The sequence below is a fragment of the Natator depressus genome, chromosome 1 (genome assembly GCF_965152275.1).
Source record: "Natator depressus isolate rNatDep1 chromosome 1, rNatDep2.hap1, whole genome shotgun sequence".
NCBI classification, from domain to species: domain Eukaryota; kingdom Metazoa; phylum Chordata; order Testudines; family Cheloniidae; genus Natator; species Natator depressus.
Window position 1 is genome coordinate 123,517,983 of NC_134234.1, and position 25,355 is coordinate 123,543,337.

Sequence of the window (25,355 nt, forward strand, 5' to 3'; positions counted from 1 at the left end):
GCCAGTAATGACCCTCTGCCATGTACATTGGCCAAACTGGACAGTCTCTATGCAAAAGAATAAATGGACACAAATCTGACATCAGAAATCATAACATTCAAAAACTGGTAGGAGAACACTTCAACCTCTCTGGCCACTCAGTAAAAGATTTAAGGGTGGCAATTTTGCAACAGAAAAGCTTCAAAAACAGACTCCAATGAGAAACTGCTGAGCTTGAATTAATATGCAAACTAGATACCATTAACTTGGGTTTGAATAGAGACTGGGAGTGGCTGGGTCATTACACATACTGAATCTATTTCCCTAAGTTAAGTAGCCTCACACCTTCTTGTCAACTGTCTACATGGGCCATCTTGATTATCACTACAAAATTTTTTTCTCCTGCTAGTAATAGCTCATCTTGACTAATTAGCCTCTTACAGTTTGTATGGCAACTTCCACCTTCTCTGTATGTATATATATCTTCTTACTATATGTTCCATTCTATGCATCCAATGAAGTGGGCTGTAGCCCACGATAGCTTATGCTCTAATAAATTTGTTAGTCTTTAAGGTGCCACAAGTACTCCTGTTCTTTTTACTTAGTTAGTGGGTTTGCATTATTGTAATGTACTTTTTTCTAAAGTCTTGTCTTCTGTTTTTGTCTGTCAGATCTTCTGCGGCAGCTCTCAAATGGTGGACCTGATCTGTGAGAGAGGACTGAACATCCGATTATTGTTTCCTTTTCTATTGTCTCATCCTTTTAATTTGCCATTTGGTTTGTCCTGTTTAAATTTAAACAGGGAAGAAGAAAACAGGATTGTAAATTGTTTCTTGTTCTACAAATGTATTACTGTTTTCGTCTGTTAAAGTTTTCATTTCCAATTTCTGTGTCCTCTGTTTTTCCCCACATGTTATGACAGCTGAGAGAACATAGGCCCAGTTAAGGCAGCTCTCAGAGGCACGTGATGGGACTTATTTATGTTGGGGCTTAACTGACAGCTTGGCTGGACAGCTGAATCTGAAAAGTGATTCTTTCAGAGGATTCCTCCTTTTCTATAACCACCTTTTATTTCTTTGCCCTTCTCGAGCTGTGTGCCTTTTCTTTCCCTCTTTGCCGCACATCTGGCAGTGATATTTGCGGGCCCTGCCTTCACAGGATAGTCACTGAGGCCCCAATCCACAAAAGTACATAGGTGTTGGGGTAGACAGGCATTCACCTACCTAACTCGCATGCAGGGCCTGACCCGGTAGTTGTGCTCAGAGGCCACCTACTGGATTGGGTCCCATGCAAAATCTGATAGCAGCAGAAGGTGGTGCCTGGGCTGTGGGAGACTGTTCCACTGTGGAAGTGGATAAATATTTAAATAGTTATGAGGCCGGAAACAGAGAGGAAGAGAGTGAGAATGATGTGGTACCCTGGTGGTTCAGGCACCCACATGGGAGACCCAGGGTCCAGTGCCCCTCCTCCAATGACCCTTTCATTATTTATCCACACTGGAACAGCTTCAACAGGAGGGACTAAGGGAGCCCCACATCTGACTATCCGCTCAGTGGTTAGAGCCCTCTCCTGAGACCCTGTTCAGCTCCCTTCTTCCCATTAGCCGTAAAAGGAATTGAACCTAGGTGTCCCATATCCCAGATGAGTGCTCTGACCACTGGGCTAAAAGTTATTAGGTGGGCATCACCTCCTACTCCTCCAGGTGTTTTATGTGGAGTGAGACAGGCACCTAACTCACTTCTGCAAGAAACTACTTAGGTGCCTAAGCTACCTGACTCCAGGAGGGCAGTGGGTTCCTGTTCATGGATCACTAACTAGAGAGGGGTGCCTCTCTGGAGTTAGGCACTGATCTTGGAGAGAGCCACAGGGCTTAGTGCATACCCCTGTCATTGGCATCTCCCATTAGCTAGCTTAGCTGGCTCCCTGCCTAGCATGCTGGATTTTGTGGATCACATTCTAAAGCTCCTATCTCTCCCCATGCAGTGTATATAATGTGTTCCTGTGATTTTCTAGGCACCTAAAAGTTATGCACTGTTATTCTCAGCATCACAATGCCTCAGTCTGTGTATCTGGGCCCAAGCCTTTTCTGAACTAATCGTGCTGCTTTATATTGGGTCCTCTGCTGCCATCTGCCTTATGCTGTTTCCTAATGCGTGGGGTATTTTTGAAAATGTCTCTGCAACAATCAAGGCACAATTTTTGCTCACTGAGCTTGTGGTTGTATTATCATATGGGTATAACTCTTAATTTTCACCAATTTTTAGCTCCCTTCCTTTAAACAAACCCCAAAATTATGGGCGCCTGCCAATTCTGCCTTCTGTACACATGCCTGTGGATTCAGAATTGCACTTCTGAAAATTTAACACTAAATAGTTACATCATTTCTTACCTACTATGTTTTGGCCTTTGAAGAATGAAAACAAAACCATAGTTCTTATTTTTCATTACATTCTCAATGTAAAATCCTAGTGGAGATGGACAAGGCACTATAGTTCCTACCTTGAGGTAGCTAATTAGGGTAAGCTACGGGTGAGGCTATAGGGTTGACCCTCAACTAGCTAAGTCAAGATAAAACTACCGGTGCCTTGTCTCCACTAGGATTCTACATTGAGTTAGTTACCTCAAATTATCTTTAGGTGAAAACACAACTGTTTTTTTCAGTGAAAACATATGTATAAGTGTCACCATCTCCCTCATATTCCAAACCTCAGAGCCTGAGACCTGTAAAAGATTGAGCTCAGAGAATATACCAGTTCAAGCACAACCACCCACATTTGCAAGAGAACTTTATTTCCATCAAATAAAGAGCATTTTAGTTATCACAGGGTGCTGATTTATCTTGTTTTCTCCAGTGTGAGAAACTGTAAACAACCACATTTGCACAAGCCAACCAAAAAGTCTTAGGTGTGAAATCTACCCATGTAGAAGGAGGGGAAAAAAACAAGCAATGCTGTGTTAATCTGTTAGACTAGCTAAGGAGTGTTATTAACTGTAAACAGATAGCTTTTCGTTTCCTGTCTCTTTCCTGGATTTCTTACCATGCTTCATGAGTCTGTTTTCACAGAACACTATTGCACAGAGTTCTTGTCAATACTAAGGGAACATTTTTTAAAATTTCTACCTTTGCTACCACTGAGTCAGAAATGCTGGTAGCTCTACTGGTGTTAGCAACATTGAGAGCCCTAATCTATAAAAGGTTCCTATGGCCACCACCATCTTATACATCATGTCAATTAAATCTGCTCAGAACAAGTCTAATCAAGTTGGTCTTAAAAATGAGCCTTGTCTACACTAAGGGCCAGAACCTCAGCTGGTGTAATTAGGCAAAGCTCTGATTTAAATATTGATGTCAATGGAGTGAGGTTGCTGAGGATCTGGGTCTAGGACTCCAAATGTTGCTGGGGGAGGGGGACATTTTTGGAAAATGGCCTTAGACCTTGACAATATTTAAGAGTTCACCAGTTTGATTTTTGGGGTAAACACTCAGTTAAATTAATGCAAAACTCTGTGGGCACACTCTTAATTTGATTGAAACCTGACTCATATTGATTTAACTTGATTTACTGATTTGTCAACTTACCGATATTGGTTTCAGTCAAATCAAGTGTCCACACAAGGTTTTGCACCAGCTCTAGTGAATCAGTTTATAATTGCACTTTTTGGCCTTGTCCACATACACAGAAGCTGCACTGTTGTCACTTAAGGCTTGTCTACACACTCCAGCAATGTGCACTATGGGGATGTGATTTCTAAAGCACACTAATGTGTTGCACACTAACTGGTCCATGTAGAACTTACTGGTGTGCACTAAAGGTTCCCTAGTGTTTCAAACAGCAATACATTAAGGCGCACTAGGGAACTTTTAGTGCACACCAGCAGGGTCTACATGGACCAGTTAGTGTGCAACATATTAGTGCGCTTTAGAAATTACACACCCCGCAGTGTGCATTGCACTATGTAAACAAGCCCTAAGATAGGCTTGTAAATGGATTTAGTTAAACCAGTGAAAGAAGCACAATGCTCTTACTTCAGGAGTGGCTTATTTCAGTTTATCTTAAACCTAAAATTTAAGCTAAACTGAAAACAGCCACCCAAGCCCAAATCAGAATGTCCACACAGCAGTTTGCACCTGTTTAACTAAATTGGTTTCAGGTCACATCTTAGGTTAAACCGGTCCAACTTTCTCCTATGGACAAGTCCTGAGTTAAATTGGCTCAACTTGAAATATAGACAAGTATAGTCATTGTTGTCTTAGTGTAGTCAAAACTTGTATAGTTATTTACATCGTGCAAAGTGGATTTAAAACACTACCAAGAACAATGGCAGCATTTTACACCTACTTTCCACTCTGGTCTAAATACTAAAATCTAACTTTTATATGTGTTTTTCATCTATAGATCTCAAACTGGTTTACAAAGGAAGTAGTTGTCATTATCCCTTTTTTACAGAAATGAGGCACCTAGAGTGACAGCAACTTGCCCAAGGTCAGCCCACAGGCCAGCATTCCTAAGTCCCTGTCTAGTGCTCCCACATGATCATTCAGAGTGCATGGCAGTGGGGAACCAGTCCCCAGGGGCTCATTTGTGCCCTGTACAGAGGGTAGGGGAAATGCAGAGCTATGCTGCTCCAGAAGGAACCCCAGTAGAGACTTAGAATGTTACTGAATTAACCATCCCAAAAAGTTGTTATAAGAATTAATCCGTTAATGATTAGACAGTGCTTTGACAATGCACTGTATCTGTGCTAAATTTAATTAATATACTAACTGGTTTCCGTTTGTATTAAATCTTTTGAGTACTGTCTATACCAGAGATCAACAGACTATGGCTTCCTGTCTGTGATTGCTCCCTAGCACTAGTGATTGCATCATGTGATTGTGGTGAAACTAAGAGGAAGATGTACAGTTGCTCATTTCCTTTGTGACCTGACCTGCCTCGGCCAGGAAACAAGTGACAGTTTGTACACTGAGGCTGCCTGTTGCTAATATAAGGAGATATTTTTACAAACTCCTCAAAATTCAGGAAAAATCCTGCCCACAATTGTATATTTACTCTGTAGATTATAATTAGTGTTCTAATGTGTACTTTTCCCAGTTTAAATGCATAGGGTATATTTTCTCTCTCACTGTTCTGTGAAACTCTGGCCAAGCATTTTCTCACCTATTAAGCCCACTGAAGAATCCAGTCAGACCTGTACATGCACTTTAAAAGTTTATCTCCACAAATAGAAAACTCACATGTAAAAGACATTTGCTTTTTTTTTCTCTTTTCTGTGCATTAAGGATATGGCATTATGTTGCTGTTGCTGTTCAGTTTAAGACATGATGGAGTCTGTCAGCATGTTTAGTGCTGACGGCTCCAGGTTCAGTCTCCACTGATGACTTTGCTGGCTGTGTATGCTACGATAGTTCATTACAAAATGCGCTGATGGGTAGGACTTGAACTCCTGTGAACCTTGGATGCTTGGGAGAATATGTAATACAGTGACCTACTATGTATATAATTAGGTCTCCCCCCGCCCCAGTTGCTGGTCCCAGTGACTTTACAACTTCCTACTATCTCACCTAGAAAAGAGAGCTTTTTTAGATCTAGTGGTAGAGACCTGTGAGCGGAAGGGCCTGTGTATGATCCCCATTGAGTGGACACACTTTGGTTACTATTATTTTTATTACAGTGAAATCTATACATTAGATTCCTCAGAGCTAGGACCATCTTTTCATCGTGTTTATACAGAGCTCAACACAGTTGGGTTGGGGCCTTTAAGTGGTACAAGCATAATAATAACAAAGAGACAACCTTTATTAGGGAACCTACCTTCTTAAGAGTTCTCTCCAATGTATCCACAAACACAACTAAAATTCTACTCTGTAGTTATTAGAGGATTATTTCAGTTAAATAGCCAATTGTTTCCAGTTCCTTGAAGGAGCTTTTAAGACAGGTTTCAGTTTATTAATAATACTAAAAGCTTTAAGGCCTTGTTTCTAACTAAAAATGAGCATCGGCAGACCTGTTTCATACTTACCACCTGTATTTAACCCTGGATCCCAGTGAAGGTTTATATTTACATATTCAGTGATACAGTTGCTATAATTGTTGGAATAAGACACTGTATCAATTTGTATAGAACTATACTTTATTGACAACTATGTATATATTCTTCTGAAAGGCTGGCATGTGTCAACAAAAAACTAAATTCAGGAAAATTCACGTTTTTTTTGTTTCGTGTGTGACAATTTACTGTATTACAATCACATGGTTTAGCTCTTTGTTTTTAAAATACAGCTGTTGTAATCTGACTGAGAAACAAGGTTTTTCTGTATGCAGTGTTGTTGTAGACATGTTGGTGCCAGGATATTCCAGAGACAAGGTGGGTAAGAGACAAACTTTTGAGGTTACACAGGTAACACTCTGAATTAGTTTCCCACACTGGAAGAAGAGCTCTGCGTAAGCTGGAAAACATATCTCTCTCACCAACAGAATTTGGTCCAGTAAAAGATATTACCTCACCCAGCTTGTCTCCCTAAAGTTTTATGAGGCACTTTAGCAATTAGGCCCTGATCCTGCAAAGATGTTCACGTGTGCTAAACTTTAAGCATGTGAGTAATCCCAGTGAAGTTAATGGGACAGATCCTCAGGTTGTGTAAATAGTGACAGCTCCATCGAAACTATGTGTCTAGGACAGTTTACACCAGCTGAGGATCTGCCCCAGTGGATTACTTACGTGCAAAAGGTAAGCATGCACATAACTTTTGTCAGGATTGGGCCCTTCGTTATATTAGCCTGTGTTTAGGTCTTTCACAGGCTTTCCCTTCTTCTATGTATTCTCTAGAATATTTCACAGGTTGCTGCAAGAACTGTATCTGGGTCATGAGAATAGAACAGTTGCCTTTAGCCCAGAATTTATTCTGACATGAAAACAAGAGAATATTAAGCATCCGGAAAAAATAGTTTTCAGTTATATACCACAATCAGTGTATACAATCAAAGAGAAGCATCTATCTGAGTTCTGAGTATAGGCCCGATCCAGCTTTGCTCGAAGCCCGTAACTGTTTTGCCACCGCCTGCAATGGGGGAAGCACTGAGCCCCCTATTTGAATATAAATCAGTCAAATAAAACATGATTTGTTTCTTGCAGATCCAAGGCACACTAGAATAGTTGCATGTGAAAACCAGTCGAAACAAAATTGGAGTCCCAAAAAGGGTTTTATCTGCCTAATATTGATCACTTTTACTCTCTCTCTCTCTCCATATTTTTAACCAGTTTTATCCATTTTTGTAAAGCTACATCTCTTGGTTCTGTAATGAAAATGCTGTACATAAAACTAAAAAGAAAATTTAACAAAGCACGTAAAAGACATGCTTTTTGTCCAACTGTTAGTAATTGTCCAGCACATATTTCTTACCATTCACTCACAGTTTGCCTGTGAGACTGACTGCTTTACATAATCCAAAAATGCCTCCTCTTTATTTTCCTCAAGGCAAACTCCTGGCGTATGAGCCAAATGTGTCCAATCAATGTATACATCTGGCTCACACATGAATTAAAAATTATTCTACTGTTTGGTCAATCATCAGGATAGGCCAACTCTCCCCCCCGAACAGGCTACAAAGTACAATTACTACAGCCCCTGTGCAGGATCCTGTGAGCTTAGTGATATATAAAGTGACCTGGACTAGTTAATTTTCTTCTGTATCTAACTCTTTGCTGCTGGAAAGGAAAATTGATCAGGCTCCTTCCATAAGAGCTTTGGCACATGCAGAAGGAATCTGTCTATTCCTAGTCAGACTCCCTATGGGTGAGGCAAAAAGACCTCTAAGAGAAATGTATGAGAATATTCACCTTCTGCACTCTCTTACACAGGGAGCACTTCGGAGGCAATATTCTGACCAATCCTGGAGAAAGCAGGGCGGCACAAAAATGGAGGAGAAAGTGATGAAAAATGCAACAGCAGAAGAAAAAGAAAAAAGAGCACATAAAAAAGAGGAAAAATGGCAGAATTAAAAGGACTGAAAAGAATGAGTGGATACCTAAAAAGAAAAAAAAGAAGAAAAATAAATGTACAGAAAAGAAAGGAGGTGAGATCTAAGCAGTAGGGACAGGTTAGGGAGAAACACAGACAGCAGAGGTAAAGAAAAATAGACCAAACAGTGGTCATCGTAACTCTGGTGCCCATTTGTTATTTCAGCGGAATGTGTGATAATCTCTCAGTGACACGTGTACAACCCTATTGAAGTCACTGCCCTATTGGGAATAGGTAAACGTGTATATTGGAGAAGTGTTGCTGTGAGAGCTAGACCCACAAAGGGGTTTCAAGGTGATACCACTCCAGGCACTTGGAAGAGTGCATGCTCTGTGATGCTAATGTCCCTCACTATGATTTTGGACAATGCTCCCCCACCTTATTCCTACAGACCAGTGGTGTGTGCTCACTCAGCTCATCTTATGTGATCCTCCCAGGCTATATAATTGCTGTTTTCCCCAAGGGATCTTTCACTGTTATAGCCCTTATCATGCCATAGCTTCTCCTTTTGTTTGTCACCCCTCCCAGTATGAAGCCTAAGTTAGGGCCATGTTGCTGGCACTGTATTTTCTCTGAATGTTGGTCGATTACATATGGGTCCTATATCTGGTAAAAGTCCTGTTACTAGGGGAAGTTGCTATGTTGTACCATTAATGTTGCAGTTTTTTAGTTGGGCAGTCAACAGGATACCAACTTTGGTCATGGGACCCAATGGCTGACTGCCCTCCGGCCATGCCCCCCCCCCCCCCCCCCGTGGTGTTTGGTACACAGATCTCCAGGACAGTCATGTGCTGCTTCCATCTTTCTACATCTGAGCAATTCAGGGCACGTGCATTGCCACCGAACACTCTAAAGTAATAACAGGGATGACCACGGCTCAATAATCTTAGGGGCTGCAACTCTTACATTTATGTGACTCCCACTGAAGTCAATGGCATTTTTGTGCACACGACTACTCATATATAAAGTACAAAGGTGAGAAGCACCTTAGAAACAGTTAGATTGCAATAACTAGCCCATCTACACCAACTGAGAAAACGGAGTGGGTTCTTCCAGCCCCTTTGTTGTTTTTGTTGCTCTTCTCTGAATTCCCTCAAGTTTGTTAATGCATTACCTTCTAAGGCATGTCTACACAGCCAGCACAGCGCTCTGAGCATGCATCCTCCCCTCCCAAGGCTTCAGAGCCCAAGCTCTAGCCCAAGGCACAACTTCAAAGTGCTGTCTGCACAGCTATTTTTTAGAGCATGAGCTCTGCCAACCCAGGCTGGGAGGCTCACTCCTGTGCACTCTGTAGACATACTCCTAGAGGTGCAAGCAGTAGCACACGGGAGGCAGAGAATGTGGAAAGGGAGGAGAGAGAAGGGGTTTTAACAAAAGCTCTTCTTGCTTTTTGACCTTTTATGCCTGCTTGGGCTAGCCCACCAAAAAGTAGACCACAAGGATTCATAAAAATAACAGTGCTAATGTGCTGAAAGCACAACAATCCACTCAGTAAGAGTTGTTCCATTCTCTTGCAAATGTGTTTTAGACGGTATGCAGAGTTATACAGGCCAAAGTTCCCTTCTTTTGAAAGCTAACTGAAGGACATAAAGTTTCCTAATGTTAAAGTGAAAACTGTTCCTCAGTATTCCCCTTCGTGCTCAAATAAATTATGCATATAAATCCCCTACAGATCAACAAGCGATTCTATTGCCCTTCTAAAATTTCCCCATTTCTTCTCAGAGTAAAAAATTACATGTTTATCTTAACTATAATATTCATTCAAGAGTCATAGGGTGCTTTGTGGTTAGTTGAATTAATGGGGCTGATTGTGCTCTCACTGGCTTCACTATTACCCCAATGTTATGTCACTAATTTTACTGGAGTTAATATTGATGTCTGTAATGTGCCCGGAGTTTCTTGGATGACAGGTGCTATATAAAGCCTGGATCCACAAAAGTGACTTAGGTGTTGTGATGAGTGTCACAGCACCTAACTTTTAGGTGCCTAGAAGATCACAGGAACACACTGCAATCCACAGTGCCCGAGTTAGGCACCCTAGGCTCCCTAAACAATGAATGGGGAGACACTGGAACCTCAGAATGGGATCCACAAAGCCTGCATGCTAGGCAGGAAGCCGCCTAAGCTAGCCAATGGGAGACACTGACCAGAGGTATGTGTGCAAAGCCCTGTTCCCTTTCAGAGGCAAGTTCAGGCTGCAGGGAGGCACCTATCTCTGCTTGTGATTCACAAACTGGGGAAGGATAGGCGTTTGACCACTTAAGTCATGGTTGGGGCCCAGTTTTGTAGGTGTGCTCAGGGGCTGCCTAACTCCACACAAAACAGCTTGGGGGAGGGGCAGAGGAGCTCCCTTATAACCTTTAGCCCAGTGGTCAGGGTACTCCCCTCAGATATGGGAGAGGAACAGTTTAAGTCCCCCCCTCTGCCTGATGAACAGAAGGGATATAACAGGAATCTGTTACCTCGCAGTAGGCTATAGTCATTCTAACTTTTTATCTGTCCTGATTAATATTTAATTATTCAATTATGTAATTAAGGTGGAACAACTTGAATAGGTGTGATTGAGGGAACCCCCACATCAGAATATTCCATACCCCAGCAGTTAGGGCGCTTACCTAAGAGTAGATCACTGTTCAAATCCCTTCTCCTAATCAGGCAGAGGGAAGACGTGAACTGGGGGTCTCCCACATCCTGGATGAGTGTCTTGGCCATTTGGCTAAAAGTGATAATAGAACCTCTACTCCTCCTTCTGGTTGTTTTGCGGGGAGTTAGGTGGCCTTTGACCATGCCTACTGGATCAGGCACCACATGACTTAGGTGGAGGAACACCTCTCTTTCCCCTGGTACATGGATTGCTCTCAGGCTGAAGCAGGTAATAGACACCCAGATGCCCAGAGCTAGGCAGCACTTTACATTCTCATAGGCAAAAACTTAGGTGCCAAGTGAGTTTAGGTGCCAAAAGGATTAGATAGCAGCTGAGTGGGAGTTTTGTGGGTCACATTGTACCTAAAAATAGGACTTGAGCATGTGATTAGTAATGCTTCTTTCTTTCTTCTTTTTTTTGTTTGTTTGTTTGCAATCCTGGGAAAGTTAAAAAGAGGGATTTTAAATGTTAGGTGTTATGATTTGAAGAGTGTAATTAATTTATCTCTTTATTTAAAAAATAGGAGGCAGTTTGTGGTTTCTGACCTTTGTATTTTGCAGCTGATGGGGTAGCAAACAAAAGAATTCTCATGCCTCAGTCAAGTCATGAAGAGCAAACCCACATTTTTAGCTTGCTGCAGTGTTTCCAGCTGCTCACAGATACAATCTGTGATCCTGACCCTCCTTTCTCAGGCTGAATTCTGACGTACCAGTTGGCTACTTTTATTTTAAAGTGACAATTACCTTAAAGAAACACAAAATGATTCTATAAAAATGTGTCCAATTTTCCAATTATAGACACCAACACAAGGCCACAGAAACCTTAGAATGACTTCTGTGGGGTGGAAAGTGCGTTAGATGTATCTTATATTGAGTCAGGTCCTGAAAAAGTACTGCAAGGGTCATTATGATGACAGTGCAGGTTGTGATATTTTTGGAGAAATTTTTTTTCTTTTTAAAATGTCCTCTCCCCTGCCCTCCAAAGAGGAATTACAATGATTGTTGTGTTCCAGGTTAAAGGGAGCCTTTAAGTAATACTCTAATAGGATGATTCATGGCTGCCCTGAAACTTGTGCAAAGTAAGTGGAAGTCGATGTAAAATGAGACATCGAAGACCTCTGAGAATATCAAAAGATTGAATTCTAGTTCTTCCTGAGGCCTCCTCTACATAAATGGTTTGGGTTCCCCCCCCCTCCCATCCCCTTCTCCCCGCCCATCATCCCATATAGTTACTGGATCATATAGGAGACTTTGCTGTGGAAGTCTCTTTGTTGTCAGGGGCCTGTTTCAAAGGGAATGGTTGCCCTGTAACCAGAATTCTGATGCATCCATCTAACCAGCCTCCAAAAGCCAGAATCTGTCCTTGACTTCAATGGAAACAGAGCTAGGCCAGTGCTGAGCACTTCTGCAAATCCTACTCTTGTGTCTAGCTGCTGTGAATGTATTCAGAAAGATCACCACTGTTTAGTGAGTCTCCATCTTCTTTCTTCGGGGGTCTTATCTTTCATGGTGTTTAATTCTTGTTTCTGTTTTACGGCCCACTCTTACTTCCTTAGTAGCCAATGGGAATTTTGATGGGAGCAGAGCAAACTCATAGTTCTATCATGCAGTAGGTGAAGCATAAGGAAATGAGTTTTCTTTCTGAAAACGTTTTTTAAAAATTTTAAACTCTTAATACTAGTCTTTTTTTAGTAAAATAACTCACTACTAGAATGAAGCATACTGTTTATCTGCTATCTAAAGTGTGTACGTGTGTGAATCATGAGAGATTGTTGTTATTTAATCTGATAACGAAGAAGAATGCTGCACTAAAGGGAGTAAGAAGATCCAAGATTTACTATCCTGTGTGGTAAAGAATTGGCAGAACACTACTTTGGTGGCAATCTACTGAAAAAGGGAATAGTTTGTACCTCATAGCTCAAAGGGAATAGGGATACCAAAAGTGGAGGTGGTAGCTATGCCACCAGATACAAATAGATGTGAGAGAGCATGCATATATGGATTTTACTAATGGAGAAGAAGGAATGAAGCAGCATTTGGAAATTTCCATAGCTATCCCAGTGTCATTATTTTGGACTGCTGAAATAATGAAGATATGGGCTGATTGGGCTGTTCAGTGCTAGAAATTATATAGTACCTACGTCCCCAAAGTAAAGAAAATAGTATTCAGATATAATGGTAAAGGGGATTAAGTTTAATGGGAAATATATGGCTAAATCCCCTTCAATGCTTTTGATAATCTTAATCAAATCTCAAAAGAAAATCAATCTCAAAGAAAATGAACAGTCAATGTGAATTTCAGGAAAGTAAATTTAGAATATTCTTCACTCTCTTTCTCACTCCCCTACCCCAATAGAAAAGCAGAATTTCAGGCTTAAAAAAATCTTTTTTTTTAAAGGTAAGGTTATAAATTCTATTTTGTGAACAAATCTAGGAAGGACATGTTGTTTGTTAAAATGTTTTCTAGAACCACCTCGCAGGTGAGCAAAGACAGAACATTCAGACGTCTTAGACACTAAAGATAAGGTGCAATGATAAAAAGCTTCTCCTCGCACGATAAGGAAAAAGGTTTTTTACGTTGGTACTTTCTGCTTAGACCAATCCCGCTTTCTTCCTCTTTCACTTCTGCGAAACTCTTTAGAAAAATATCAAAAACAAATGTGAATGTGGTTTACTCACGTCAGCTCTTCCACCACTCCCATATCATCTCTACAGATGTTACCTCTATGCAACACCATAACCTATGGTACGTGCTTTGCTTACTTATAGACTATAATAGATTTTGACGCATTCTATCATACTAATATATGGATGATGACACCACACAAAAATATGCTTTATTTTATTTACCAGTTGCACTATTTTGCAGTAGCAAATTATTCTCCTCTACCAAGGACAACTGGAAAAAAAAGACACGTAGAAACTCATCAACCAAAATGTATTTTTTTAAAAAGAGTTTATACCTTCACAACAGGAAATATTTTTAAATGGCCATGTGAATCACAAGACAAACCAACCACTTTCTGAACTGTGTTCATTCTAGTCTTCTATTTTTAGATCACATCATGCGCAAACTGGCTGCCTACTCTGTTAGTATTTTATTACGAGCAATACAATAATCTAGCGCTAGCACCATTGGGAACAGGATTTTATCTCATGTCTGTATAAATCCTGATTTGCCATACTAAATTTCATCATTTGTGGGAAGCGGAGGGTAAAAACTGGTTAGAGACTTATGACCAGAGATTTCTTTGAATTGGCACCCTCAGCAATTAAATTTAATTCAGTACAGTGTTTGCGAGGAGAGTGATTTAGCAGCAGAGTTCCAGCCTGGCTTCCATTCCCTGGCAAAGGCAAAACAAACAAAAACATACACAAAAACTAAACACCCCCCCACCACCATGTTTCCCTCCTTTTTCCATGTATATCCATGAGAGTAGCAGCGTCGTTAGCAGACAACTTTGCACGTGCATGAAGTTGCTGTAGAGGCTGAATAATTCATGCATGATGACTAAACCTTAAAGCAACTAGTCATCTTGTTGAACATGCCTACAGTGCATGGGCATCTATGAAGCACTAACCAAAGCTTCCCAAGTGCTGTCTCAGCACGCACTGGGCCCAGGCTAAAACCTTCGATGGATCTCTTCATTATTGCTTGTTCTAAAGGCCTGGTTGGGAATGAGGTGACATCATTACAGGCCTTCCCAGATCTTTCTGTGGAAATACCCCTCACCCAAGTCAGTATCAGTCAATTGGAAGAGCCAGGAATCAGTTGAGAGCTAGTATGGTGTGGATGTCAAGGACAACGGGGATGAGGGTGGTCATGCCTGAAAGTGAGAGCCACAGGAGTGGGCCATGCCTGGAGATTAGAGCAGAGCCAAGATAGATTCAAGAATCAGGACCATGGCCCATGCAGGGGCACAGTCAAGAGCAAAGCCAAAAGTCAGAATCAGGGATCAGAAGCCAAATGCCAGAGCCTATGGGTGAGCCAGAAATTCAGTCAGGAAGTGAGATCAGGGGAATCAAGGATGGAGAACAGTCACCCCAACACATTGAGTAGCCAGCAATCTCTGGGCACTGCTGAGTCTATCCCTCCATCAATCAGGAAATGCAATCAATTAGGCAGCCCCTTCCAAGATCAGCTGTGTCCAGTGTGTTGCTAGGAGAGTAACCCTGCTGCAGCCGGCACCCTGATCTGGAGGAGAGTGAATGACTTTGGCACTCAGATAATCCTGACTTTTAGTGCTGGCTCTGTCACTGTCTTGCTATGTGATTTTGGGCAAGTCACTTCTCCTCTCTGATTCAGTTTCCCCATCTAAACCAGGGGGATGATAATACTTGTTTATTTACTTTTCAGGGGTGTGTGAGGATTAATTAGTCCATGTTTGTCTGTCACTTTGGACATCATTGTAGAAGTGCTAAGTATTATTATTATAAAGAGAACAGGAAGCCTTTGGAAATTGCCAGCACGTGTCTAGATAAGTAGCCTATATTACTAATCTGATTTGGTCTAGGAGCACTTATTGCTTGTCAGAAGATGAAGCCTTTGCTGTAATGCATTAGCTCCTTTGCTTCAGAAGCTGCTTCTGTTCTTTTATGAGCTCTGGGCAACCATCTAGTCATTTAATTTTTTCTCTGATAGATAGACAATGTTGTATTGAGTTTTAAAACTACCTCATAAAATTGTAAATATCATTGACTGGATTCACTCTTGTTTATGCCAACTTCTGCCAGGGGTGCTAGGAATAACCCCCAAAGTAAGCAGCAGTGGGCTGGGAAAGTGTGGTGGCCAATACATCAGGCGAATGTGCGCCTGTGAAGCCCCTCGTAGAAACTAAACCCTCATGCTTCAAACCCTAATATATATGCATAACTCTAAGCATTTGAATAGTCCTGTTGTCTTCAGTGGAACTACTAACATTGTAAAGCTAAGTATGTGTCATGGTTTTTCAGGACAGAGGCTAAGGCCGCTCCCCTGCAACATAACCTTTGCAGATCCATGGAAGTATATTGAGTAACTCCATGAGGCAACCATGATGAAACAAGGCCAAGGAAATAATTCAGAAGTTAAGGCCAAGGTTTTCCAACATGACTAGTGATTTTCTGGTTGCCCTACTTGAGACACAGTAAGGGGACTGCTTTTCAGGGGTGGGTGCTCAGTATTTCCTGAAAATTAGGCCTCTTTAAGGCAGTTCAAGTTGGGCACCCAAAAACAAAGGTACCCCAAATCCCTAGTCACTTTAGAAAATCGCTCTCCATGTGAACATAAGAACAGCCATACTAGGTCAGACCAGCTAGCCCAGTATCCTGACTTCGGACAGTGGCCAATGCCAGGTGCTCCAGAGGGAATGAACATAACAGGTAATCATCAAGTGATCCATCCCCGTCGCCTATTCCCAGCTTCTGGCAAACAGAGGCTAGGGATACCAGATGTGGCATTTGGAGAGGGGTTCTCAACTGCCCGGAGTGTAATAAATCACTTCCTGAGAGAAAGGAACGGGGGAATCTCTACAAACATTTCCCAAAATATTTTTCTCTCAGGTTTCTTTGTTGTCAAGAAACTTCAGGGTATAGTGAGATTTGCTGGCTGCATTTCTGTAGGCATCAAGTGCCTACTATTATACAACGTAGTGCAGCCCAGTTTCTGTTCTCACTGTATACTGGGTGGGGATTTTTGATTTAATAGGTTATTCACAACTCTTTCAGCAATTTCAAAAAGCCACATAACCTCACACCACACAAGTTCAACTGACAAGAGCAAGTTTTGGTTATCTAAAAGAGGTTCTTTGGAAACTTGGGTGTATAAAGTGATTGTGGGAAGGGAGTTCATAGAGTTCCTCTCCATACATTTCTGTCAGGGAACATCCTGGGAACATCCTGGGGGGTCCACAAAAGGCCAAGGCCATTGAATGGAGGCACAGTGCCTCTGCACTGACTCTGGAGCCCAGGAATCTCCTTTTGTTTCCTGGCAGCATGGCTCCATCGGAGCTGTGCTATCAGGGCTTCCCCAGAAGGAGATGCTACCAAATCCCCTTAAAGCAGTGGAGTCGAGCAGTGGTGTATTATCTTTCCCTGAGCAACTCTATAGTGTGCCTTCCTCCATGGCCTGCCTCTCCCACAACTCCTGTGAAAACCTCAGGGGTCCCAGGAATGGGAGGCCAGGGCCATGGAGGCAGCTGTGCCTCACCCTTCCACATGTGGCAAGGAAGATCTACACATAAAGGCCCCTCTCAGCACATGGATCTTGGAGACACAACACAGGCCAAAGAGCCTGTCTTTGTAAGGGTATGGCACCTTTAAGACTCCCACCCTTTGTGCTGAAGGAACACTTTGTACTTTCTTAGCAGTACGGGCAGTCAGAGTGGTACTTGGTGAGCTGTCTCCTGTTTCACACACTGTCCCCTTCATGTGTTGTTTGCCCACTTTTATTTATTATCAATAATCTGTTAAATTGACGGGCTTTTTCTGTAACTGCTTTGTCTCAGTCTCTTCTCCTTTTAAGTTAAAGTTCTCTGACAGGTGAAGATCACCCCAAGCCAGCTGACCAATCCTTCCAGGTAATGGTGCCTCAAACATTTTGGCTGTATCCGCTGCCAAGCGCTCACAGGTATATAGCCAGCTCACAGGTATATAGCCAAAATAGGTACATGGGTTGGGGAGGAACACTGCCTGATTCCTCTCTCTCTCAATTGCACTTCTGCAAGACTGGGCAGAGTTTTCCCCGTAATGGCAGGAGAAGTCACAGAACAGCTGGATGATGCTCTCTACTTAGAATCAGAGGTCTCAGTTCTCCTGCCCCTACGTTTTGGAAGGAGACAGGTGGAGAAGCTGGTTTGCACTCCTCATGTTTTTAGGCCTGCAGGGACTTGCCCAGCCTCCCATGTAATTTAGAGCAGCCTGATGGGGATCAGAGAATAACTGTAGTACAGTGCATTGCAGTTATGTTCCTGCTCCATCCCTGGCTTGCCCCAGTACTTAATTTGTGCCAGGGCTGTGCCCCGGCACCTCTAGGCTTGGTAGTTCATAGCCCCAGCACCTCTGCGCTTGCCACGTCACTTATGAATGTAAAAAAAAATTGCTTGATCCCCAGCATCTCTTTCATTACAAATTAAGCACTGGTTGCCCCCTCCCTATCCTGACATCCTTCCTATGCCAGATGCTGGGAGCAGGGCCAGGATAAAGTGCTTACACCGGCTAAGGAGACCATCTGTATAGGGAGTATTCCAGGGGGTCTATTTCTACCCCTTCAGGGCCTATTTATGCTGCCAGATGAACATAAAGGGGACTTAGTACAAATGAAGATCAGGCCCATAGAATCATACTGTAGGATGGATCAGTGAGACAACAGTGAGCCTCATGAATCATCTGTTAAAGAGAATTAGATGTATGGAAGGCACACAGAGCAGTAGCTGCGCAACACACCAACCCCAACACAAGACCTCAGATGTCTCTTGCAACTTCCTGTCATTACCCGCACTACAAATTCACAGGAGGAGCAAACCAGTATGTGGCTACACAAGGTGTAAGGAAGGTAGTGGAGAATCAAGTCACTGTTAAAGGTATTTGGTGATATATCTGTAATACTTCCTATGATAGCATTAAAAAATGAATGATCAGGAAAAGATCCCCTGACAGAGAATGCAAAGTGACTTCTGGATAAGAGCTAAAGAAAACCACCTTCCCTGCCAAACCGTTTTTATTAAGTCTTCGCACTCCTTCTTCCTGTCAACTATGAAACCATCTGAAAAAAGTAGCACACACCCACGCACGCATTAATGGTGGAGAAGTACAAATGATCTATTCATAGACCAAAGCCAGGGAAGAAAAGGGAGACCAAAAGGCTTAATTATGGAGCCTGAGAAACAGCAAACCAAAGAGTTAAACGGAAAGGAGGAGAAAGAAGGAAGTAGTGGTTGAAGCAATCTGCAAGGCAGAGGAGGGGGTCCGTCCTATTTAAAACAAAGTGCACAAACAACAGGGGAAAGTATCCAAAAAAAGTAAGTTGATTTTGTCATATCAGTGAAAGCTGTGATGGCCACTTTGAAACCTGAAGGCCTCTTGTTTATTCAAAGAGCAGGTGCCAGCTTCCCACCCATCCCTCAGCCCTTAACTGAAGGGACCATTTCTAGCAGCAAAGAGATAGTTCAGTTTGTATGGTCTTTCAGTACTGGTATGGAAATTATTCTTATTTTTATTTTCATTTATACATTTTGCTTTTAGATATAATAATGAACCAGTTAGGATTGTTAAGATGCTGTGTAACTGACATAGGCACCAGCCATCTAAAACAGATGGGCATTGTCAAAGAGACAAATGTGAAGCACTTTTAAAGTATAAGGGGGTAGCCGTGTTAGTCTGTATCCACAAAAACAACAAGGAGTCGGTGGCACCTTAAAGACTAACTGATTTATTTGGGCATAAACTTTCGCGGGTAAAAAACCACTTGGTTTTTTACCCGTGAAAGCTTATGCCCAAATAAATCTGTTAGTCTTTAAGGTGCCACCGGACTCCTTGCACTTTTAAAGGTGTCTTTGCATGTTGCTGTTATGAAGAGGTCATATTTTCTCTTAAGCAAAACTATGCAATACATGGCCTTGTCTCTGCTAGAGAGCTAGTAAATGCTCACTGATGGTGAGAGTGGCTCGGCAGCAGCAGTGTTAACATTGGGAGCCCTAATCTAGACATCCTGGTTTTAACACTATGTTAAGAGTATTAGACTTTTTCAGAGCAAATCTAATCAACACCTTGTTCGTTTTTACCTTGTCTGTATGCTGAGCTTCCAAAATTGCTAATTGCAATGCAGCGGTACCAGTGTTAGCAGCAATGGGAAAACTGTAGGAAATTTGCCTCGGTTAGACAAGGCTCTAAGGACAACAGAGAAAAACAGGGCTGATGGGTAACAGAAGGAAGGCCCCGAACATGCAGACACTTAGGCACCTACTTAACTTATGCGCATGTTCAATCCCATTGAGTTATTTAGGTTCATAACTGTAAGCACATGCATAAGTTTTTGCAGGATCATGGCATAAAAGGGAACAGACAGTGGTTGAAGTCCATCCTACACTGTTTGTGTTTGATAGAGACAAGGCAAAAGAAAAATACTTAGACTGTAAACTCTTTTAGACAGGGACTATCACGTGTTTGTGCAGCACCTAGCACAATGGAGCCTGGACCTGGTTAAGGCCTCTGGGGGCTACTGCAATGAATATTTTAACTTCCATTATCAAGAGACCATGTCTTTTAATCAGAAGTCACTATGACTCTTGTGCTACATTCTAGCTTTGCATTCCTACCACTTCAAAAGGAGAGTTAATGGTAAGTGGTTTAGCTATAATGAGAGGAAATACAGTCACTGAGGAGGATGTCAAACAGCAGCACAACACCAAGGGTACATTTACACTTCGCACAGAGGATTGACTGCCACTTGGGTAGGAATTCTGCGCTAGCTTTAATGTAGCTAGCGCACTAAAAACTGCTGTGAAGACACCGAAGGGCGGGCTCCAATGCGGGCTGGTAATGCAAGTCTGTACCCAGTGTTCCAGGTGGGCTTCCACAGCTCGCTCTGAACTCTGCTCTGCTGCATCTGCACTGCTATTTTTAGCCACGCTAGCAACATTAAAGCTAGCAGATATATGCCTCTCCAAGATGCAATCACACCTCTGATTGCCTAGTATACAGACCCTACATGACATGGTGACGGTACAGAGAGAAAGTGAGAGAGATAAGGGCTGAATTATTTTCCAAGTGGACTCAGCGGAAGCTTTGCCACTGACTTTGATGGAACAGGGTTGTCCCCTTCAAAGTAAGATTCTAATTTCTTACCTAATATTTCTTTTCAATAATCAAGATTTCTGTTATTACACAACTAATTAGCCAAGCTAGTTGGGTAGTTATACGATTTTTATTTGCCTGCAGGTTTTCTCTGTTGTACCTGAAATCAGTTGTTATATTTTATCAATCTGATGGTTATGCTTTATGATTATTATTTAACATTTATATTGCAATGGTGCCTAGAGGCCAACCAGTTGGGGCCTCCTTGGATGTCTACACTGCAATGAAACAGCCCCACAGCCTGAGTCCTGGGACCCTGAGTCAGCTAGCACAGACCAGCCACGGATGTCTAATTGCTATGTAGACATACCCTAAAGCAGGGGTTGGCAACCTTTCAGAAGTAGTGTGCCAAGTCTTCATTTATTCACTCTAATTTAAGTTTTTGCGTGCCAGTAATACATTTTAACATTTTTAGAAGGTCTCTTTCTATAAGTCTATAATATATAACTAAACTATTGTTGTATGTAAAACAAATACGATTTTTAAAATGTTTAAGAAGCTTCATTTAAAATTAAATTAAAATGCAGAGCCCCCGAGACCGGTGGCCAGGACCCAGGCAGTGTGAGTGCCACTGAAAATCAGCTCGCGTGGCGCCTTTGGTACGTATGCCATAGGTTGTCTACCCCTGCCCTAAAGGGTCCACGGGGCACCTAAAAGGCAAGGACCAAGCAGTAAAGGACAGTCATGTACACATATCCTCACTACTAGAGCTGAAACTAAAAGTGCTAATTGAGATGCTAGTTTTTTCTGATGCTTCACATAAGCCATCAAACACTGTCAGGTGATAACATTTGTTCTCTGACCACCTGGACTGGACTTAGAGGGGAAAGGCACATTGCTCATTATAACAACGTTGGCCATTTAGAATTATTTTGAGGTATTATTTGGAGGTTTAGGTGTGGGCCCTATAACCTATTTTGCAAGGGGAAGGTCCACCATAGGGGAATCTCCACAGGGTAACACTCATGGAGATGTCCTTCCCCAGAGCTACAGGTTTGCAGTATTGGGCCCTAGCTGATGTCACGAAGAGCTAAAGCTGTGAGTTTATCATCGGGATAATCTGGATATTTTCACTGTCATTTTTTAAATAAAAATGATATCAACAAAGGGCAATTACCCAATCACCCCGCAAAACTGCTTTTATTTTTCCTCTGGGCATTCCACTGAAAGTCAGTTTGTTGCAGGCAACAAGTTCATCAGGTCACAGAATCGTAGAAACATGGGGCTGGAAGTCTTTGCTGCCTGGATACAAAGGGCTGTAAAATATGGTCAGAATTAATGAGATAGTATTAGATGCCACTATAAAACCCATCTGAAAATGAAGAGTCAAATGCAGCTTGACACACTGCATTCCTTGCACATGGCAGCTCCATTTTGTGAATACCCACCAGTGAGCATGCCTAGCTCCCATTGAAGTTAACAGGAAGTAAGGGTGCACCACATTGTACAATCAGGCTCAGAGCTGGCTGCAAAAATACCCTTTATGTAGACCTGTGACTTCTATTTCTCTCACTTGTCCAGCTTGTATGTTTCTGGTCTGTTCTACATGAGAAAATGTCACATTTATTTATGACTTCTTTCAGATTTACAAGGCAAAGTTGAAGCTGACAAAATATTGGTAGTAAATTGATTTGTTTGTAGGAGGAGGAAGGCTCTACATGGTGGCTAGCCTTGCTGCTAGTCCAATCCATATATATAGTGGTTGGCAATGGCAGGCAGGTACCACATTGAGAGCACTTCTGAGTGTAGGCCTGAGGCCTATGGAATCTTCTGACGTGGGACTCCCGCAGCCTCGCCTACTGATTGCATATTTATACCTGCCTCTGGAAATTTCCACTACATCTGTCCGAAGAAGTGGGTATTCACCCACAAAAGCTTATGCTCCAATACGTCTGTTAGTCTATAAGGTGCCACAGGACTCTTTGCCGCTTTCTATTGAAGTTGTTCCTCTTTAATTAAATAGGTAAATATTCATTGGGCCAGTGAAAGAGTTAGAACGACTTTATAGCCCAGTAGTTAGGGTACTTGCTGAGAGGCAGCAGATACCTGTTCAAATCCTTTCTCTTCATCAGCTGCAGGGGGCACTTAACTGGAATTCTCTCAGATCCCGGTGAGCATCCTAACCATTGGGCTAAAGATTTTAAGGTGGAGTTAAGTGCCCTCTGAGCAAACCTACAAGATCGGGCTCCACAGGCAACTTAGGCAGAGGAGCACCTAGCTTCCCCCAGGTTTATAGCTTGTTCCAGGGCTTAGGTGGGAATAGATGCCTGGACACGTAGAGTGAATCAGCAGGGCACATGCCTAGAGGCAGAAACGTAGGTGCCTAGGGAACTTTTACTGCAAAAACTTAAGTGCTCAGTGGGTTTAGGCACCTCTAGGGTTAGGCGGCAGCCAAATGGGAGGTTATGGATCACAGTAGTGCCTAAAAACAGGGCTCAGGCTCCGAAGTACCTTTATGGCTCCCACCTTTACTCAAACAAGTAATCCCACTGACATCGATAGGAATAATCATGTGAGTAAAACAAGCAGGTATTGGGCCAATACAGCATGTGAAATTGCCCTGGGTACTCCTTGTTCTCTCGAAAATATTTTAGTGTCCACAGGATACATTTGATTTAATTTAATGAAGTGAAAATGCCTTTTAAAAAATGCAGTTTGAGACCCCAAATCTCTCAGAGGACCCTGCACCCTGAATTGTGATTTCATTTCAAGTGAGAATTTGTCCAACTTTTTTACTGCAGAAGCTGATGAGATCACTAATGCCCATTGCAGAGCAGGGAGTTGCTAGTTTGTCCTGCTAGAGGTGTTAGGTGATGCTGTTAGCTCCTGGAGTTAAAACACATGACCCAGAAGTCAGATCTTTCCATGGAATTAAAGGAGGAACTGGCTTTCAGCCATTTTGTTTGAAAATGTATTTAGTTGTCATTGCTTAAGCCTAGGCATGTATTCAGTTAATGATTTTGGCTCATCAAGGGGTTTTTCTCTAACGTATATATAAAGCAGTTTAGTTCACTTTACGGCCCTGGTCTTACGCCCATTGAAGTCAACAGGAATTTTGCTTTGTTATAGCACCCATCAGCTTTTGCTGACTCGAACGGTGATTGATCTGCAAAAAGGATTTTGAGGAGCTGTGTATTTCTGTGGACTGTAAAATTGATACCAACTACTCATTTGTGGTCATCAACACTGAAGTGACCTATAGGGAGGTTGCGTCTAAAAATGTAGATTCTTTATTTCCTTTCCTTCTGTGTTGGCAAAATGCCACACTGAGATATCACTGGTGGGCACTAACGAACCTAGAGTGACAGATTTAAGTATTGTAACATCACTAACCATACAGACTGTGTGAAATGTTCTCAATGACTTTTGGAACCTTGCACAGTTTCATTCGTCCACTACTAACCATTCCCTTACATCCTGTCCATAGTATTATCTGTGTCTTGCAATGCGAGCCGTGCTATGGCTCCCTGAGTGGACTGGCAAAAAGTCACGCCCCTGACACGACAGTGAACCTCTTGGCAAATTTCAAGCCCCTGCTCCAAAGCTTAGAGGAGCTAGAGTCTCTCAGCAAAACAACTGTAAACATTTTCTAACATGTTAAACTACGTATTTTCCCCTAACCTCGTTCTGACATACGGCTGAAACATTTCTGCTGAAATTTTCGAAAATATATTCCCCAAGAGGCAGATACCTGGCATGGAAGATTTCAGTCTGAGTGGTTGGCATTTGGCAAAGTTATAAGCAACTGAATACTGCATCTTGTAATGGGACGTGATAGGTTACCTTACTATAGGTGCCACTACTATTGCAGCCTATACCTATGAGAATTGGCAGGTTTTTCCACACCTCTTGGTGAGGATTGGTGTTGGTTCATTTGAGTACACTTTTCACCATTGTAGACTCAGGGAGAACAGGATTGTGTCCAGTTGAGTGTTAAATGTTTACTTTCAAACAATGGCGCTTCCTCCTTTCTGCCTGGGAGATTATTCTTCAGTCTAATTGAACTAATTATTTAGAAATTATTTCTGACATTCAACCTAAATGAGCCCTTTCTTAATTTCATCCCAATATACCTATCAGGTGCTCTTGAACATTCTCTCACTCCATCTGTCACTGGAGCTGCTCAATCTAGGTAATAACAGACTGCTACAAAACATAACACTTTTCATCTTAAAACACAACCGTATGAGTGCAAAACGTTGGTCAGACTTACAGGCAGTTCCCTAGGGAATTTTCATCTGATCAGTGCTGGTGCTTCCACACTGTAACAGATTTTAATTTCTGTACACATACGAGCTGCAAAAAAGAGCCAAAAAACAACAACAACTTTAAGAATATCATATTTCAAAATGATCAAATCTCAAGACATTTCTCAAAAACAACGAGGAGTCCGGTGGCACCTTAAAGGCTAACAGATTTATTTGAGCATAAGCTTTCGTGGGTAAAAACCCCACTTCTTCTTGCATCTGAAGAAGTGGGGTTTTTACCCACAAAAGCTTATGCTCAAATAAATCTGTTAGTCTTTAAGGTGCCACCGGACTCCTTGTTGTTTTTGTGGATACAGACTAACACAGCTACCCCCTGATACAAGATATTTCCCAGTTCACACAAGCACAGATAACACGATCATAGTTTTCAAATGGGCTAGCTAGCTCAAAAGCATTTATGGGCCAGATTTCCAAAAGTGCTTATTCAGCACCCACAACTGAGGCCAGATTTTTAGAAGCACTCCCCCCTCTTGTTCTTTTGCACCTACCCCTTTTCCAGATTATTTCCCCCCAATGCTACTAGTTGTGGGTTTTCATTACAGTAGTTGTTTGTGTTCAGAGTGTTTAGTCAAGGGTTGCATGTGTGCAGGAGGGGAGTTGAAGAGAGGGGTGGA

The 25,355-nt window shown here is 42.1% G+C and overlaps 1 protein-coding gene and 1 long non-coding RNA gene across 2 annotated transcripts in view; one reads left to right on the plus strand and one right to left on the minus strand.

The window, feature by feature from the left end:
* Positions 1–8,091, plus strand: part of LOC141982957 (uncharacterized) — a 36,135-nt gene extending 28,044 nt beyond the window's left edge. The window contains exon 4 of the long non-coding RNA XR_012638254.1: positions 7,840–8,091. This is a non-coding gene — a long non-coding RNA (uncharacterized LOC141982957). The remainder of the gene's footprint in view (positions 1–7,839) is intronic.
* The window catches only part of P2RY8 (P2Y receptor family member 8), a 33,072-nt gene extending 8,333 nt beyond the window's left edge, over positions 1–24,739 (minus strand). The window contains exon 1 of the mRNA XM_074945555.1: positions 24,687–24,739. The gene's annotated coding sequence lies outside the window, so the exon portion shown is untranslated. The remainder of the gene's footprint in view (positions 1–24,686) is intronic.
* Between the last annotated feature and the right edge of the window lie 616 nt (positions 24,740–25,355).